The sequence below is a fragment of the Salmo salar genome, chromosome ssa09 (assembly GCF_905237065.1).
Source record: "Salmo salar chromosome ssa09, Ssal_v3.1, whole genome shotgun sequence".
NCBI lineage: Eukaryota > Metazoa > Chordata > Actinopteri > Salmoniformes > Salmonidae > Salmo > Salmo salar.
The window spans coordinates 30960256-30980824 of NC_059450.1; positions in this window are offsets into that span (position 1 = coordinate 30960256).

A 20569-nucleotide genomic window follows, 5' to 3' on the forward strand; every position below is an offset into this window, starting at 1 on the left:
CCATGTTGACTCCAATGCGTCCCACAGTTGTGTCAAGTTGGCTGGATGTCATTTGGGTGGTGGACCATTCTTGATACACATAGGAAATGTTGAGCGTGAAAACCCCAGCAGTGTTGCATTTCTTGACACATTCAAAGGTACTTAAATCTTTTGTCTTGCCCATTCACCCTCTGAATGGCACACATACAAAATTGTCAATTGACAATTGTCTCAAGACTTAAAAATCCTTCTTTAACCTGTCTCCTTCCCTTCGTCTACACTGATTGAAGTGGATTAAATAAGTGACATCAATTAGGGATCATAGCTTTAGTTGTCTCTGTCATGGAGAGAGCAGGGGTTCTAAATGTTTTGTACACTCAATGTATGTTATAGAAATGTTAAAGAAAAAATTACAAGAGGATTACTCCAGCATTTTTAAAGATTAGCATACAAAATGTAAAAATGTAAATTGTTAGAATCCACAGTCTGGCCTTCTGCTTGAATTTACAAATCATTGAATGTGTCTAACAAGGAGGAGAACATTTGCTTAGCTCCCTTGGGGGGAGTAGGGGTTCTGTCAGTAGGGGTAGAGAAGATTAAGGCTTCTTGAAATAGCGCTCTAGTGATATTGTCTGGTTGCTTCTTAGCATAACCCAAGGCTTTATACCATAGTGAAGGCAGCGTAAATGAGCCCCACTTAGGGTTGAATAGTTGATGGCATACTGTATCTATTCTCACTCTGCAGCTACTGTACATGCCATAGAAAAAACCCTGTAGCCTGAGATCAAAGGAAGGAAATAATTGTCATGTTCTGCTGCTACTGTGAAAAGAGTTAGATATAAATTAGGCAATTTAAGTAAGTTATGTATGTGAATCAATACACTGTAGAGTGGGATAATTTACTGCCAATGTGTTATCTTTTAGACACAGTGTCCAGCAGTGGTACTGTAGTCTACTGGGGCTGAGGGGCACAGGTTAAGATGAAACTGAATAGGGGTTTGATGATGTTCTTGCTTCTGAGAACTAAGGTAGAAAGACATGCCTTTAGTTGTTTCTGGGAATAAGTCATGCCTATCAGTGGAATAAGTGCCTCAGAGGGCTGTGGTGGTACACATCAGGCATTCAGTAAGATCACAGCAAGCCTCCGCCGTGCCACGGCTCATTTACATGGTGACACTGTAAGACTTATAGTTGAGCTCCAGTCCTTTGGACCGCTTCCGCCTGAGGACCTGGCTGCTGTGCCTCACCAGGCAGTGGGGTGTGGAGGGAGGAGAGCTGCCCAGCCATGGCGGACGCTGTTGCCATGGTGCTTCTGGAGCCTGGATCTCTTCTGCTCCACTGACTACCTTGGTCTGCAAACCAAAATGGCACCCTATTCCCTATGTAGTGTACTACTTTTGACCAGGGCCCATAGTGCACTATATAGGGAATGGAGTGCCATTTGGGACACAGTCTCAGTCTTTGGACCCAGCAGATGTTGATCCTGTATGGCTCAGTTGGTAGAGAATGGTCCTTGCAATGCCGTGATTGTGGTTTTGAATCCCAGGGCCACCCATATGTAAAATGTGTGTTAGACTATATGTCGCTTTGGATAAAAGCACCTGCTAATGGCATATTTTATGGTGAACCCTGGTTGGGTTGGTGTGGAGGAATGCTACTGTAGTGGAGGTGAATGGATGCCAGGGGCTGTGGCTATGCATGGACAAGCTTTCCAATCTGCTCCTATTAAAAAGGCATATGAAAGTTTGGATAGAAAAGCTGTGATTAAATGACGACAGAAAACTCTTGGAAAAAAGATCCAGGGTTGCGTGCAGTGGAGTCAGTTCAGCTAAACCTAGGGTATGATAAATTCCAAGACATTATTGGGAAATTGAAATTCATTTACTGCATTTCTACACAATTTAAAAACTCTCAAATGGAGAAAAAAAATACAAAAATGACCCCATTAATTAATTACAGTGCTTTGCAAAAGTATTCATCCTCCTTGGCGTTTTTTCCTGTTTTGTTGCATAACAACCTGTAATTTAACTTCTTTGGGATCTGGGGGCAGTATTGAGTAGCTTGGATGAATAAGGTGCCCAGAGTAAACTGCCTGCTACTCAGGCCCAGAAGCTAAGATATACATATTATTAGTAGATTTGGATAGAAAACACTCTGAAGTTTCTAAAACTGTTTGAATGATGTCTGTGAGTATAACAGAACTCATATGGCAGGCAAAAACCTGAGAAAAAATCCAACTAGGAAGTGGGAAATCTGAGGTTTGCAGTTTTTCAAGTGATTGCACTTCCTAAGGCTTCCACTAGATGTCAACAGTCTTTAGAACCTTGTTTCATGCTTCTACTGTGAATGGGGCGAGAATAAGAGCTATTGGAATCAGGTGTCTGGAAAAATGGCATGAGCTCAGTCACGCGCGCCGCCCGTGAGAGTGAGCTGAGTTCCTTTTCATTTCTGAAGACAAAGGAATTGTCCGGTTGGAATATTATTGAAGATTTATGATAAAAACATCCTAAAGATTGATTCTATATATCATTTGACATGTTTCTACAAACTGTAATGCAACTTTTTTGACTTTTTGTCTGGACTTAGTGCATGCGCCTTCTGCATTTGGAATAGTGAACTGAACGCGCAAACAAAAAGGAGGTATTTGGACATAAATATGGACGTTATCGAAACAAAACTAACATTTATTGTGGAACTGGGATTCCTGGGAGTGCATACCGATGAAGATCATCAAAGGTAAGTGAATATTTATAATGCTATTTCTAACTTTTGTTGACTCCACAACATGGCGGGTATCTGTATGGCTTGTTTTGGTGGCTGAGCGCTGTACTCAGATTATCGCATGGTGTGCTTTTGCCGTAAAGCTTTTTTGAAATCTGACACCGCGGTTGCATTAAGGAGAAGTGTATCTTTAATTCTATGTAAAACACTTGTATCTTATATCAACGTTCATGATGAGTATTTCTGTAAATTGATATGGCTCCCTGCAAAATGTTTTAGAGACAAAACATTACTGAACATAACGCGCCAATGTAAACTGAGATTTTTGGATATAAATATGAACTTTATCGAACAAAACATACATGTATTGTGTAACATGAAGTCCTATGAGTGTCATCTGATGAAGATCATCAAAGGTTAGTGATTCATTTTATCTCTATTTCTGCTTTTTGTGACTCCTCTCTTTGGCTGGAAAATGGCTGTATGTTTTTTTGTGACTAGGCGCTGACCTAACAATCATATGGTATGCTTTCGCCGTAAAGCCTTTTTGAAATCAGACACTGTGGTTGGATTGTCAAGAAGTTAAGCTTTAATATGGACAGACGTTCCGCTAGCGGAACGCCTCACCAATATCCAATGGTAGCGCCTGGCGCGAAATACGAAAAACCTTAAAAATGCTATAATTTCAATTTCTCAAACATATGACTATTTTACACCATTTGAAAGATAAGACTCTCCTTTATCCTCTTACATCTAGACGTTCCGCTAGCGGAACACCTGCTCCAATATCCAATGATAGGCGTGGCGCGATTTACAAATTCCTCAAAAATACAAAAACGTCAATTTTTCAAACATATGACTATTTCACAGCCTTTTAAAGACAAGACTCTCCTTTATCTAACCACACTGTCCGATTTCAAAAAGGCTTTACAGCGAAAGCAAAACATTAGATTATGTCAGCAGAGTACCTAGCCAGAAATAATCAGACACCCATTTTTCAAGCTAGCATATAATGTCACAAAAACCCAGAAGACAGCTAAATGCAGCACTAACCTTTGATGATCTTCATCAGATGACACACCTAGGACATTATGTTATACAATACATGCATGTTTTGTTCAATCAAGTTCATATTTATATCAAAAAACAGCTTTTTACATTAGCATGTGACGTTCAGAACTAGCATACCCCCCGCAAACTTCCGGGGAATTTACTAACAATTTACTAAATTACTCACGATAAACGTTCACAAAAAGCATAACAATTATTTTAAGAATTATAGATACAGAACTCCTCTATGCACTCGATATGTCCGATTTTAAAATAACTTTTTGGTGAAAGCACATTTTGCAATATTCTAAGTACATAGCCCAGCCATCACAGGCTAGCTATTTAGACACCCGGCAAGTTTAGCCTTCACCAAAATCAGATTTACTATAACAAAAATGTTCTTACCTTTGTTGTCTTCATCAGAATGCACTCCCAGGACTGCTACTTCAATAACAAATGTTGGTTTGGTCCAAAATAATCCATCGTTATATCCGAATAGCGGCGTTTTGTTCGTGCGTTCCAGAAACTATCCGAGATGGTAAATCAGGGTCGCGCGCATGGCGCAATTCGTGACAAAAAAATTCTAAATATTCCATTACCGTACTTCGAAGCATGTCAACCGCTGTTTAAAATAAATTTTTATGCAATTTATCTCATAAAAAAGCGATAATATTCCGACCGGGAATCTCCTTTTCGGCAAACAGGAAAAATCACAAAGACGGGGGCGGCCAGGGCACGCGCCTAAGCCCACAGTCCCTTGATCGGCCACTTGAGAAAGGCGATAATGTGTTCCAGCCTGGGGCTGGGATGACGACATTCAGGTTTTTCCCGGGCTCTGAGCGCACATGGAAGACGTAGGAAGTGTCACGTTAGAGCAGAGATCCTTTGTAAAAGATAGAGATGGCAAAGAAGTTCAAGAAATGGTCAGACAGGCCACTTCCTGTAAAGGAATCTCTCAGGTTTTGACCTGCCATTTGAGTTCTGTTATACTCACAGACACCATTCAAACAGTTTTAGAAACTTTGGAGTGTTTTCTATCCAAAGCCAATAATTATATGCATATTCTAGTTACTGGGCAGGAGTAGTAACCAGATTAAATCGGGTACGTTTTTTATCCAGCCGTGAAAATACTGCCCCCTAGCCATAACAGGTTAACTAACCACATTGTCCGATTTCAAAAAGGCTTTACAGCGAAAGCAAAACATTAGATTATGTCAGCAGAGTACCTAGCCAGAAATAATCAGACACCCATTTTTCAAGCTAGCATATAATGTCACAAAAACCCAGAAGACAGCTAAATGCAGCACTAACCTTTGATGATCTTCATCAGATGACACACCTAGGACATTATGTTATACAATACATGCATGTTTTGTTCAATCAAGTTCATATTTATATCAAAAAACAGCTTTTTACATTAGCATGTGACGTTCAGAACTAGCATACCCCCCGCAAACTTCCGGGGAATTTACTAACAATTTACTAAATTACTCACGATAAACGTTCACAAAAAGCATAACAATTATTTTAAGAATTATAGATACAGAACTCCTCTATGCACTCGATATGTCCGATTTTAAAATAACTTTTTGGTGAAAGCACATTTTGCAAAATTCTAAGTACATAGCCCAGCCATCACAGGCTAGCTATTTAGACACCCGGCAAGTTTAGCCTTCACCAAAATCAGATTTACTATAACAAAAATGTTCTTACCTTTGTTGTCTTCATCAGAATGCACTCCCAGGACTGCTACTTCAATAACAAATGTTGGTTTGGTCCAAAATAATCCATCGTTATATCCGAATAGCGGCGTTTTGTTCGTGCGTTCCAGAAACTATCCGAGATGGTAAATCAGGGTCGCGCGCATGGCGCAATTCGTGACAAAAAAATTCTAAATATTCCATTACCGTACTTCGAAGCATGTCAACCGCTGTTTAAAATAAATTTTTATGCAATTTATCTCATAAAAAGCGATAATATTCCGACCGGGAATCTCCTTTTCGGCAAACAGGAAAAATCACAAAGACGGGGGCGGCCAGGGCACGCGCCTAAGCCCACAGTCCCTTGATCGGCCACTTGAGAAAGGCGATAATGTGTTCCAGCCTGGGGCTGGGATGACGACATTCAGGTTTTTCCCGGGCTCTGAGCGCACATGGAAGACGTAGGAAGTGTCACGTTAGAGCAGAGATCCTTTGTAAAAGATAGAGATGGCAAAGAAGTTCAAGAAATGGTCAGACAGGCCACTTCCTGTAAAGGAATCTCTCAGGTTTTGACCTGCCATTTGAGTTCTGTTATACTCACAGACACCATTCAAACAGTTTTAGAAACGTTGGAGTGTTTTCTATCCAAAGCCAATAATTATATGCATATTCTAGTTACTGGGCAGGAGTAGTAACCAGATTAAATCGGGTACGTTTTTTATCCAGCCGTGAAAATACTGCCCCCTAGCCATAACAGGTTAACTAACCTCATTGTCCGATTTCAAAAAGGCTTTTCATCAAAAGAAAAACATTAGATTATGTCAAGAGAGGACCCAGCCAGAAATAATCACACAGCCATTTTTCAAGCATGCATATATGTCACAAAAACCAAAACCACAGCTAAATGCAGCACTAACCTTTGATGATCTTCATCAGATGACACTCCTAGGACATTATGTTATACAATACTTGTATGTTTTGTTCAATCAAGTTCATATTTATATCAAAAACCAGCTTTTTACATTAGCATGTGATGTTCAGAACTAGCATTCCCACCGAAAACTTCCGGTGAATTTACTAAATTACTCACGATTAACGTTCACAAAATAAATAACAATTATTTTAAGAATTATAGATACAGAACTCCTTTATGCAATCGCGGTGTCAGATTTTAAAATAGCTTTTCGGTGAAAGCACATTTTGCAATATTCTGAGTACATAGCCCGGCCATCACGGCTAGCTAATTTGACACCCACCAAGTTTGGCACTCACCAAACTCAGATTTACTATAAGAAAAATTGGATTACCTTTGCTGTTCTTCGTCAGAATGCACTCCCAGGACTTCTAATTCAACAACAAATGTTGTTTTGGTTCGAAATAATCCATAGTTATATCCAAATAGCTCAGTTTTGTTTGTGCGTTCAAGTCACTATCCGAAGGGTGACGCGCCGGCGCATTTCGTGACAAAAAAATTCAAAATATTCCATTACCGTACTTCGAAGCATGTCAAACACTGTTTAAAATACATTTTGAAGCGATTTTTCTCGTTAAATAGCGATAATATTCCAACCGCGCGACGTTGTATTCGTTCAAACACTGAAAGAAAAAAAAGGAGTCGTCTCGTGCACGCGCGCCTCAGTGTCATTGTTCCCAGAAGGACCACTCACAAAAACCCCTGCTGTTTTTTGCCCAGAGACTGGAGAGCTCTCATTTCACTTTCTGGCGCCTTCCTAGAGCCAATGAAAGCCTTAGAAAATGTCACGTTACAGCAGAGATGCTGTATTTTTGATAGAGATGCCGTAGAAGGACAAGAAATGGTCAGACAGGGCACTTCCTGTATAGAATCTTCTCAGGTTTTGGCCTGCCATATGAGTTCTGTTATACTCACAGACACCATTCAAACAGTTTTAGAAACTTTAGAGTGGTTTCTATCCAAATCTACTAATTATATGCATATTCTAGTGTCTGGGCAGGAGTAGTAACCAGATTAAATCGGGTACGTTTTTTATCCGGCCGTAAAAATACTGCCCCCCATCCCAAACAGGTTAAAATGCTGTATAATACTTGTATGTTTGAGGAATTTTAATTATGAGATTTTTGTTGTTTGAATTTGGCGCCCTGCACTTTCACTGGCTGTTGTCAAATCAATCCCGTTGTCGGGATTTGAGCCCTAAGAAGTTTTAAATAGATTTATATTTGGATTTCATGTAATGGACATATACAAAATAGTTTAAATTGGTGAAGTGAAATTACAAAAATAACTTGTTTCAAAAAATTTAAGAACATTATGAACTGAAAAGTGGTGCGTGCATTTGTATTGACCCCCTTTACTATGAAGCCCCTTTGAACATCCCAAGGAGCACCGTTAAATCCATTACAAAAAAATAGAAAGAAAATGGCACCACAGCAAACCTGCCAATAGAGGGCCGCCCACCAAAAATCATGGACCATGCAAGGAGGGTATTAATCAGAGAGGCAACAAAGAGACCAAAGATAACCCTGAAGTAGCTGCAAAGCTCCACAGCGGAGATTGGAGTATCTGTCCATAGGACCACTTTAAGCCGTACATTCCACAGGGCTGGGCTTTACGGAAGAGTGGCCAGAAAAAAAGCCATTGCTTAAAGAAAAAAATAAGCACACACGTTTGGTGTTCACCAAAAGGCATGTGGGAGACTCCCCAAACAAATTTAGCTTTTTGGACATCAAGGAAAACTCTATTTCTGGCGCAAACCCAACACACTTCATCACCCAAAGAACACCATCCCCACAGTGAAGCATGGTGGTGGCAGCATCATGCTGTGGGGATGTTATTCATCGGCAGGGACTGGGAAACTGGTCAGAATTGAAGGAATGATGGATGGCACTAAATACAGGGAAATTCTTGAGGGGAAACCTGTTTCAGTCTTCAAGAGATTTGAGACTGGGATGGAGGTTCACCTTCCAGCAGGACAATGACCCTAAGCATTCTGCTAAAGCATCACTCGGATGGTTTAAGGGGAAATATTTAAATGTCTTGGAATGGCCTTGTCAAAGCCCAGACCTCAATCCAATTGAGAATCTGTGGTATGACTTAAAGATTGCTGTACACCAGCGGAACCCATCCAACTTGAAGGGGCTGGAGCAGTTTTGCCTTGAAGAATGGATAAAAATTCCAGTGGTTAGATGTGCCAAGCTTATAGAGACATACTCCAAGAGACTTGCAGCTGTAATTGCTGCAAAGGGTGGCTCTACAAAGTATTGACTTTACAAAATATTGACTTTAAAGGGGTGAATTGTTATGCACGCTCAAGTTTTCAGTTTTTTTGTCTTATTTCTTGTTTGTTTCACAATAAAAAATATTTTGCATCTTCAAAGTGTTAGGCATGTTGTGTAAATCAAATGATACGAACCCCCAAAAAATCTATTTTAATTCCAGGTTGTAAGGCAACAAAATAGGAAAAATGCCACAGGGGTGAATACTTTCGCAAGCTAACTGTATCACCACAATATTAGATTTAAAGGTCTGAGGAACAGCATATACAATGTTAACCACTACTCAAACTCATCTCAAATTGACTCATTTACTTGTGGAACGGTGCATACACCCACATAAAAAAATACTATAGTATTCACTGTAGTGTTTTTCCAGACTAAAGCCCTGAAAAACATTACTGTGAATACTGTAATATTTACTGTAGTATTTGCTTTAGTATACTATAGTATGTACAGTTAACTATAGTATAAATACTGTAGTAAAACAAAACTGTGGTATATACTATAGTAATTAATGTAGTGTTTTTGCAGATTGTAGTATAGTGTAGTATATACTGTAGTGTTTTTGCGGACATTACTGTAGTATTTACTATAGTGTTTTTTTTACCTTTGACATAGAAGTGGAGGCTTTCTCCTTCAGAAAACCTATTGAAATACTAAAAGAGCACATTCTCCATAACCTGTAGGTAGGTAGGACTGGGGTCTGAATGGATAGTTCAGCACTTCTGCTCGTTTCTATTACCTGTAGGGAACACAATATATGGTCTATACTTGGCATGTAGGTTTCTCAATAATGGGTGACACAAATTGCAATATGGTGGAGGACAATGGGCAGGGTATATGCAAATGAAATACCGTAGTATAGAATCTCAAATATAAAATATATTTTGATTTGTTTAACACTTTTTTGGTTACTACATGATTCCATATGTTATTTCATAGTTTTGATGTCTTCACTATTATTCTACAATGTAGAAAATAGCAAAAATAAAGAAAAACCTTTGAATGAGTAGGTGTGTCCAAACTTTTGACTGGTACTGTACATCAAAGGACTTACTTAGGTCTACAATCAACAAGGGTGCATGAACAAACTCGAACCAAAAATGACAAAAGTCACGAAATACAAAAATTAAATCTCCACATGTGGAAGCTAAGGCTGTGTCCGTGATTCAGCACCACTGAATGGACAGCACCTCGGTACAGGTAGACATAATGGAGGTCTGTGGCGTGGTGCTGAATTGTCTCTAACTTGTAGTAGGCTACAGAATTCTTCAGTTTGTAGGCAGCTAGAAATGTCTTGGCTGGCCTCCAGAGTGGCGCAGTGGTCTAAGGCACTGTGTCGCAGTGCTCGCTGTGCCATGAGAGATCCTGGTTCGAGTCCAGGCTCTGTTGCAGCCGTCCGCAACCGGGACACCCATGGGGCGGCACACAATTGGCTCAGCGCCTTCCGGGTTAGTGGAGGGTTTTTTCCCGGCCGGGATGTCCTTGTCCCATTGCGCTCTAGCGACTCCTGTGGCGGGCCAGGCGTGTGCACGCTGATGTAGTCGCCAGGTGTAGGGTGTTTCCTCCGACACATTGGTGCTTCCGGGTTAAGCGGGCATTGTGTCAAGGAGCAGTGCGGCTTGGCTGGGTCGTGTTTCGGAGGGTGCACTGCTCTCGACCTTCGCCTTTCCCAAGTCCGTACGGGAGTTGCAGCAATGGGACAAGACTGTAACTACCAATTGGATACCACGAAAAAATAAATAAATACATGTTTTGGACACAGTAAGGTGTCACAGTAAGGCTACAATGCGTATATGAAAATCATAACTAGCACACAGAACTTGAGAAATGGTAAGGTCAATTGTAAATTGGCACTTCACATGAAAGTGGTTGCCGACCCCCTGCTATAGGCTATATGAATCCACCCTTGTGGAAGGCCCATACAGTGTACTATGACAGTGTCATTGTCTCTCATTGCATTTCCAAACAACATTGTCTCGTGGCTTCCCGCTTCACACTTTGTATAAAGACCATTGGTGGGAAGCTACAGACAGCGCCATCAACTACATGGGAGGAGAGCACATGGCAGTAGTGCAATGATAACAGTTAGTAGCCTAGCTTTATAAAATTAGAATAAACAGGACATATATTTGGGGAAATTCTCTAAATAGCAAGTTGTTCAGTTGTGTTTATTTTCATACCAATACATGAAACCAAAACTGGCACTGTCTCTGCGCTCTGCTTTCTAAAAGTGAAATAAAAGGCGAGCAGGCTGGCAGCTGCTCTCCAAGCCATGGTCCTAAAGCCAGTCATTCAACCAATACGCTAAACAGACGTTGCATTTTAATCGGGATTGGAATGATTTAGCCTACTTTACAATTTTGGTCTTTAGCTATGGTATTCCCAACTGACGCCCATAGTGTGGTGATGTGTGATGCGGGAGCAGAGCAGAGTGGAGCAAAGGGGCCTGCCAGCCCAGACAGCCCTGCCTTCAGGAGCCTTTCTGCAGGTAGGCAGACGGTGGCGGTGGGGTGGTGGGAAGTGATGGAGGAGGCAGATTTCCTGGAGGTCCTCTCCAGTGGTGTACAGTAATTAACTTCTATGGGCTACGTGGGACGCAGCCAGCGAAATATCAGGGCGGCAAATTCAAAAACAACAAAATGTCATAATTCAACTTTCTCAAACATACAACTATTTTACACCATTTTAAAAATACACTTCTCCTTGATGTAACCACATTGTCCGATTTCAAAAAGGCTTTACAGCGAAAGCGAAACATTAGATTATGTTAGGAGAGTACATAGACAAAATTAATCACACAGCCATTTTCCAAGCAAGGACGTGTCAATAAAACCCAAAACACAGCTAAATGAAGCACTAACCTTTGACGATCTTCATCAGATGACAATCCTAGGACATTGTTACACAATACATGTATGTTTTGTTCAATAAAGTTCATATTTCTATCCAAAAACAGCATTTTACATTGGCGCGTGATGTTCAGAAAATGTATTCCCCCCAAAACGTTGAGTTTGAGTTGAGTTTATTTTATTTTTACAGGGACAGTGCACATTAATCAACGTTTCAGTAAAAGTGCCGGTTTTAGCCAGCCGGCTAATTTTCAACCGCAGTCCCTGGGCAGGTTATTAAAAACAATTACAATATAGACAATCATTGAACAGTGAGCACACGCAGAGTAACATAGGACAAGCAAGACATAGCATACAGACAGAGCAACATAGGACAAGCAAGATGTAGCATACAGACAGAGCAACATAGAACAAAAAGCAACAAGACAAAATCCATAAAAACAACAAAGTGTTTCCACACCTCACAAGCTACAGACAACAGACAACATGGAAAGCGGCAATACACAGCTAGGGATTATGTTCACAAGTCTGATTGACCTTTAGCCATGTCTTCATGCATTTTGTGAAAGTGTGATATGTGGTGCAGTTATGTGTGTCTGATGGCAGTGTATTCCAGACATGGGAAGCTCTCACAGAGAAAGCGGATTTACTAAAGGTGCTTTTCCTTAAGGGAACTATACAGTCACCTCTCATGGCAGACCTTGTGGATCTGCTGCCATATGTTTGGGTTTTCTGTTTAACAAAAATACTGAGTGGAGGGGGAGCTAGGCCATTTAGGATCTTGAATACAAGACATGCGTCAGTGAATTGCACAAGATTTTCCCAACTCAGGAGCTCATGCTTTCTGAGGATGTAACAGTGATGATGGCTATTGGGCTTCCTATCGAGCACTTTGAGAGCCTGTTTGTAGACAGACTGAATAGGTTTTAATGTTGTATAGCAAGCTTGGGTCCAACTAGTCAAGCAGTATGTTAAGTGGGGGAGTATCATCGATTTGAAATACAGTTTTGCTACCTCTGTGGTCAAACAATTTCGTATAAATCGGAAATTAGCTAGGTTGAATCCGGTGAATGTGCACATCAATTTACAAAAATACTCATCATAAATGTTGACAAAATATATAACAATTATTTAAAGAATTATAGATGGACAACCCCTGGATGCAACCGCTGTGTCAGATTTTATAATAGCTTTACGGAGAAAGCACATTTTTCAATATTCTGAGTACATAGCTCAGCCATCACGGCGAGCTATTCAGACACCCACCAAGTTCGGTGCAACCTAAACTCAGAATTAGTATTAGAAATATGCTCTTACCTTTGCTGATCTTCGTCAGAATGCACTCCCAGGACAGCTACTTCCACAAAAAATGTTGTTTTTGTTCCAAATAATCCATATTTATGTACAAATACCTCCTTTTTGTTTGTGCGTACAGATCACTTATCCAAAGGCATAACGCGCGACAGTGGAACGAGAGACGAAAAGTCAAAGTGTTCCATTACCGTACTTAGAAGCATGTCAAACGCTGTTTAAAATCAATCTTTATGGTATTTTTTACGTAGAATTGCGATAATATTCCAATCGGACAATAGCATATTCATTCAAGAAGATAAAGAAGGAACGGCATGCTCGCGTGACCGCGCATATCCAATCCCTTTGTTGCCAGGCAGTCCACTCAGAAACTGAGCTCCTATTATCTGCCCAGTGACAGTAAAATTCTCAAACCACTTTCTGAATGCTTTAGACAGCCAATGGAAGCCTTAGGAAGTGCAACGTCCCCCCACAGACACTGTAGCTTCGATAGAGAATCAAAAGAAGAACTACAATTCTCAGACTTTCCACTTCTTGCTTGAATTTTTCTCAGGTTTTTGCATGCCATATGAGTTCTGTTATACTCACAGACACCATTCAAATAGTTTTAGAAACTTCAGAGTGTTTTCTATCCAAATCTACTAATAATATTCTAGTAGATTTGCATATTCTAGTTTCTGGGCCAGAGTAGTAACCTGTTTAAATTGGGTACGTTTTTCATCCGGCCGTGGAAATACTGCCCCCTAGCCCAGACAGGTTAAGTAAAAATACTTTAAAGTACTACTTTATTTGTTTTGGGGGAATATGAACTATACTATTTATATTTTTGAGAACTTTTACTTTTACTTCACTTAAAGAAAATAATGTACTTAATAGTTAAGTACTGTATATACATTACTGTTATTCTTTTTTTTACCTTTATTTAACTAGTGAAGCCAGTTAAGAACAAATAATTTTTTTACAATGACGGCCTACCAAGAGGCAAAAGGCCTCCTACGGGGACGGTAGCTGGGATTAAAAATACAAATGTAAAACAAAACACACATCACGACAAGAGAGACACCACAACACTACATAAAGAGAGACCTAAGACAACAACACAGCATGGCAGCAACACATGAAAACACAGCATGGTAGCAACACAACCAGTGGGTCTTGTGTTGGGTATACAGAGATGACCAGTTTACAGAGGAGTATAGAGTGCAGTGATGTGTCCTATAAGGAGCATTGGTGGAAAATCTGATGGCAGAATGGTAAAGAACATCCAGCCACTCGAGAGCACCCTTACCTGACAATCTATAAATTACGTCTCAATAATCTAGCATGGGTAGGATGGTCATCTTAATCAGGGTTAGTTTGGCAGCTGGGGTGAAAGAGGAGCGATTTAACCTTAGCCTGCAGCTTGGATATGTGCTGAGAGAAGGACAGTTTACCGCCATACTTCCAAGAACGTGTATGAGGTGACTACCTCAAGCTCTAAACCCTCAGTGGTAGTAATCACACCGGTAGGGGGAGGGGCATTCTACTTACTGACCTACATTACCTTTATTGTGAAGGTGTTGAGAACAAGGTTAAGGGCAGAGAAAGCTTGTTGGACACTAAAAAAGCTTTGTTGTAGAATGTTAACGCAAAATCCGGGGAGTGACCAGCTGAGTATACGTTTGATACTTTAGTATATTTAAAACCAAATCCTTTTAGACTTTTACTCAAGTGGTATTTTACTGGGTGACTTTTCATTTTCTATTAAGGTACCTTTACGTTTCCTCAAGTATGACAATTGGGTACTTTTTCCACTATTGGCCCTCTCTCATTCAGTAGGCTGTAGATCCAGACAGAGTCGGTGGTGTGGAGGCTGGGGTTGGGATGGACAGCTGCTGCTGCTGTTGCCAGAGGAGTTTGGCAGTACTAATGAGCAGGCCGGCACCATGCCGCAGACACACACACACACACACACACACACACACTCACTGTGAAGGAGAGCCAGAGTGGAGAGGAGGCGCTGCAGGGTCAACAATAGTCTGCAGCCAGCCAAACGAGGAGCAAGAAGCGATTCACCCCCATAGCTGGCTATCAGCGTTGTCTGTTTGAGTTGAGAAACAGCTGTGCTCCCCTCGTCGTGACCCTCAGTGCATTGGATGGGAGGGCAATGTGTTGTGTGTACGATGCTGTGTAAATTGGACAAGCCACATTCCCCTTTAAACGAAGGGCCTCACTGCATTTTTTGGCTAGAGTGAAGAGACATTTATCTTCTTCTGAGAGGATTTTTTTTTAAGGCACGAGGATGGATACTATGTTTGCCAGCAATTACCAGACGGAGTGATAGCGAGGAGGAAATGTTGGGAACAGTCAGGAAAAGAGAGACAACAGCTGCTAGCTCATAAAAGATGGAAGAGGCACAGATGGTTCATAATGGCTGCATTAAAAAGCACTGTAAGGAATTGATGTCAATTATATTACTCTCGCCACATACTAAGAAGTGTTTCGGGCAGGCCAGCAGCACATACAATAATAAAATGAATTCTTACATAGTAGATGGCAGGACCTGTAGTCATACATGTCCTAAATGATTTAGGTTCACTACAGAGCTGTACAAATTGAATGTCCAAATTACCACCTCAGCTAGACATACAGTATGTTACATTTTAAAGATTAGAACACATTCTATAATTCCCTGGACCAAGAGTGTGTAAAGGCACAGACTAGTATTTACTATAAACAACCAAAGAAATTATAGATACGATAACATGTATTATTTGTACATCCATGCAAGGTGGATGAACTTCAAACACAAACATTTACGTGGTGGGACTAAACATGGTGTTCAGTTGGCGAAGTGGTCTAAGGCACTGCATCGCAGTGCAAGAGCTGTCCCTGGTTCAAATCCAGGCTGCATCACATTTGGCTGTGATTGGGAGTCCCACACGGCGGCGCACAGTGTTGGCCGGGGTAGGCTGTCATTGTAAATAAGGATTTGTTCTTAACTGACTTGCCTAGTTAAATAAAGGTTAAATATTTTTTTTATTTTTAAATTCACTTGTATTGCAGCTATTCACACCTATAATGTTGTGCTGACTTGTCCAGACTCACACTGACATTATTCTGTGCAGTAATAGTTTGCCTAAGGGTCTGAGCTGCCTAGGAGGCAGCATTCAAGCAGAGAGAGAGAGGGCTGGTGTATCTCTCATGATTTAAACACTATGGATGGATAGAGGAAGGAAGGGAGGGAGGACACTAGGGAGGGAGGATGCGGGGTGAGGAGGGAAAAATGCGATCTCCACAGAGCGAGCAGGGGCTGCTAAGGGGAGAGGAACCCTCAAGGTACTGATGCCTCGCTACAGAGAGAGAGAGAGAGAGAGAGAGAGAGAGAGAGAGAGAGAGAGAGAGAGAGAGGGGGGCTCCCTCAGGGCCAGAATTGCCAGAGAAAGAGAGAGACAGAGACAGAGATAGAGTGGGGGAGAGGAAACCTCCCTTAGGGCCAGGATTGCTCTTACCTTTTGCTGAAGGTGAAGAATGGAGTGGAACGGAAACTCCTTCTCCCTCATGTTAATCAGTGGTTGGTCTAGCTCCTTGTCCTCCATGTTAATCAGTGGTTGGTCTTGCTCCTTCTCCTCCATGTTAATCAGTGGTTGGTCTAGCTCCTTCTCCTCCATGTTAATCAGTGGTTGGTCTAGCTCCTTCTCCTCCATGTTAATCAGTGGTTGGTCTAGCTCCTTTCCTCCATGTTAATCAGTGGTTGGTCTATCTCCTTCTCCTCCATGTTAATCAGTGGTTGGTCTAGCTCCTTCTCCCCCATGTTAATCAGTGGTTGATCTAGCTTCTTGTCCTCCATGTTAATCAGTGGTTGGTCTAGCTCCTTGTCCCCCATGTTAATCAGTGGTTGGTCTAGCTCCTTCTCCTCCATGTTAATCAGTGGTTGGTATAGCTCCTTCTCCTCCATGTTAATCAGTGGTTGGTCTATCTCCTTCTCCTCCATGTTAATCAGTGGTTGGTCTAGCTCCTTCTCCCCCATGTTAATCAGTGGTTGGTTTATCTCCTTCTCCTCCATGTTAATCAGTGTTTGGTCTAGCTCCTTCTCCTCCATGTTAATCAGTGGTTGGTCTATCTCCTTCTCCTCCATGTTAATCAGTGGTTGGTCTAGCTCCTTCTCCCCCATGTTAATCAGTGGTTGGTCTATCTCCTTCTCCTCCATGTTAATCAGTGGTTGGTCTAGCTCCTTCTCCTCCATGTTAATCAGTGGTTGGTCTAGCTCCTTCTCCTCCATGTTAATCAGTGGTTGGTCTAGCTCCTTCTCCTCCATGTTAATCAGTGGTTGGTCTATCTCCTTCTCCTCCATGTTAATCAGTGGTTGGTCTATCTCCTTCTCCTCCATGTTAATCAGTGGTTGGTCTAGCTCCTTGTCCACCAAGTTAATCAGTGGTTGGTCTAGCTCCTTCTCCTCCATGTTAATCAGTGGTTGGTCTAGCTCCTTCTCCTCCATGTTAATCAGTGGTTGGTCTAGCTCCTTCTCCTCCATGTTAATCAGTCGATTGGTCTAGCTCCTTCTCCTCCATGTTAATCAGTGGTTGGTCTAGCTCCTTCTCCTCCATGTTAATCAGTGGTTGGTCTAGCTCCTTCTCCTCCATGTTAATCAGTGGTTGGTCTAGCTCCTTCTCCTCCATGTTAATCAGTGGTTGGTCTAGCTCCTTGTCCTCCATGTTAATCAGTGGTTGGTCTAGCTCCTTCTCCTCCATGTTAGTCAGTGGTTGGTCTAGCTCCTTCTCCTCCATGTTAATCAGTGGTTGGTCGAGCTCCTTCTCCTCCATGTTAATCAGTGGTTGGTCTAGCTCCTTCTCCTCCATGTTAATCAGTGGTTGGTCTAGCTCCTTCTCCTCCATGTTAATCAGTGGTTGGTCTAGCTCCTTCTCCCCCATGTTAATCAGTGGTTGGTCTAGCTCCTTCTCCTCCATGTTAATCAGTGGTTGGTCTAGCTCCTTCTCCTCCATGTTAATCAGTGGTTGGTCTAGCTCCTTCTCCTCCATGTTAATCAGTGGTTGGTCGAGCTCCTTCTCCTCCATGTTAATCAGTGGTTGGTCTAGCTCCTTCTCCTCCATGTTAATCAGTGGTTGGTCTAGCTCCTTCTCCCCCATGTTAATCAGTGGTTGGTCTATCTCCTTCTCCTCCATGATAATCAGTGGTTGGTCTAGCTCCTTGTCCTCCATGTTAATCAGTGGTTGGTCTAGCTCCTTCTCCTCCATGTTAATCAGTGGTTGGTCTATCTCATTCTCCTCCATGTTAATCAGTGGTTGGTCTAGCTCCTTCTCCTCCATGTTAATCAGTGGTTGGTCTAGCTCCTTCTCCTCCATGTTAATCAGTGGTTGGTCTAGCTCCTTCTCCTCCATGTTAATCAGTGGTTGGTCTAGCTCCTTCTCCTCCATGTTAATCAGTGGTTGGTCTAGCTCCTTCTCCTCCATGTTAATCAGTGGTTGGTCTATCTCCTTCTCCTCCATGTTAATCAGTGGTTGGTCTAGCTCCTTCTCCTCCATGTTAATCAGTGGTTGGTCTAGCTCCTTGTCCTCCATGTTAATCAGTGGTTGGTCTTGCTCCTTCTCCTCCATGTTAATCAGTGGTTGGTCTAGCTCCTTCTCCTCCATGTTAATCAGTGGTTGGTCTAGCACCTTCTCCTCCATGTTAATCAGTGGTTGGTCTAGCTCCTTTCCTCCATGTTAATCAGTGGTTGGTCTATCTCCTTCTCCTCCATGTTAATCAGTGGTTGGTCTAGCTCCTTCTCCCCCATGTTAATCAGTGGTTGATCTAGCTCCTTGTCCTCCATGTTAATCACTGGTTGGTCTAGCTCCTTGTCCCCCATGTTAATCAGTGGTTGGTCTAGCTCCTTCTCCTCCATGTTAATCAGTGGTTGGTATAGCTCCTTCTCCTCCATGTTAATCAGTGGTTGGTCTATCTCCTTCTCCTCCATGTTAATCAGTGGTTGGTCTAGCTCCTTCTCCCCCATGTTAATCAGTGGTTGGTCTATCTCCTTCTCCTCCATGTTAATCAGTGTTTGGTCTAGCTCCTTCTCCTCCATGTTAATCAGTGGTTGGTCTAGCTCCTTGTCCTCCATGTTAATCAGTGGTTGGTCTAGCTCCTTTTCCCCCATGTTAATCAGTGGTTGGTCTATCTCCTTCTCCTCCATGTTAATCAGTGGTTGGTCTAGCTCCTTCTCCTCCATGTTAATCAGTGGTTGGTCTATCTCCTTCTCCTCCATGATAATCAGTGGTTGGTCTAGCTCCTTGTCCTCCATGTTAATCAGTGGTTGGTCTAGCTCCTTCTCCTCCATGTTAATCAGTGGTTGGTCTATCTCATTCTCCTCCATGTTAATCAGTGGTTGGTCTAGCTCCTTCTCCTCCATGTTAATCAGTGGTTGGTCTATCTCCTTCTCCTCCATGTTAATCAGTGGTTGGTCTAGCTCCTTCTCCTCCATGTTAATCAGTGGTTGGTCTAGCTCCTTCTCCTCCATGTTAATCAGTGGTTGGTCTATCTCCTTCTCCTCCATGTTAATCAGTGGTTGGTCTATCTCCTTCTCCTCCATGTTAATCAGTGGTTGGTCTAGCTCCTTGTCCACCAAGTTAATCAGTGGTTGGTCTAGCTCCTTCTCCTCCATGTTAATCAGTGGTTGGTCTAGCTCCTTCTCCACCATGTTAATCAGTGGTTGGTCTAGCTCCTTCTCCTCCATGTTAATCAGTGATTGGTCTAGCTCCTTCTCCTCCATGTTAATCAGTGGTTGGTCTAGCTCCTTCTCCTCCATCTTAATCAGTGGTTGGTCTAGCTCCTTCTCCCCCATGTTAATCAGTGATTGGTCTAGCTCCTTCTCCTCCATGTTAATCAGTGGTTGGTCTAGCTCCTTGTACTCCATGTTAATCAGTGGTTGGTCTAGCTCCTTGTCCTCCATGTTAATCAGTGGTTGGTCTAGCTCCTTCTCCTCCATGTTAATCAGTGGTTAGTCTATCTCCTTCTCCTCCATGTTAATCAGTCGTTGGTCTAGCTCCTTCTCCTCCATGTTAATCAGTGGTTGGTCTAGCTCCTTCTCCTCCATGTTAATCAGTGGTTGGTCTATCTCCTTCTCCTCCATGTTAATCAGTGGTTGGTCTAGCTCCTTCTCCTCCATGTTAATCAGTGGTTGGTCTAGCTCCTTGTCCTCCATGTTAATCAGTGGTTGGTCTAGCTCCTTCTCCTCCATGTTAGTCAGTGGTTGGTCTAGCTCCTTCTCCTCCATGTTAATCAGTGGTTGGTCGAGCTCCTTCTCCTCCATGTTAATCAGTGGTTGGTCTAGCTCCTTCTCCTCCATGTTAATCAGTGGTTGGTCTAGCTCCTTCTCCTCCATGTTAATCAGTGGTTGGTCTAGCTCCTTCTCCCTCATGTTAATCAGTGGTTGGTCTAGCTCCTTCTCCTCCATGTTAATCAGTGGTTGGTCTAGCTCCTTCTCCTCCATGTTAATCAGTGGTTGGTCTAGCTCCTTCTCCTCCATGTTAATCAGTGGTTGGTCGAGCTCCTTCTCCTCCATGTTAATCAGTGGTTGGTCTAGCTCCTTCTCCTCCATGTTAATCAGTGGTTGGTCTAGCTCCTTCTCCCCCATGTTAATCAGTGGCAGTGGATTTTTATGATACACCATGTACTTAGTATAAACTGAAATACAAAATTTGACTCAAAGGTTAGTCATCTTTCAATAGT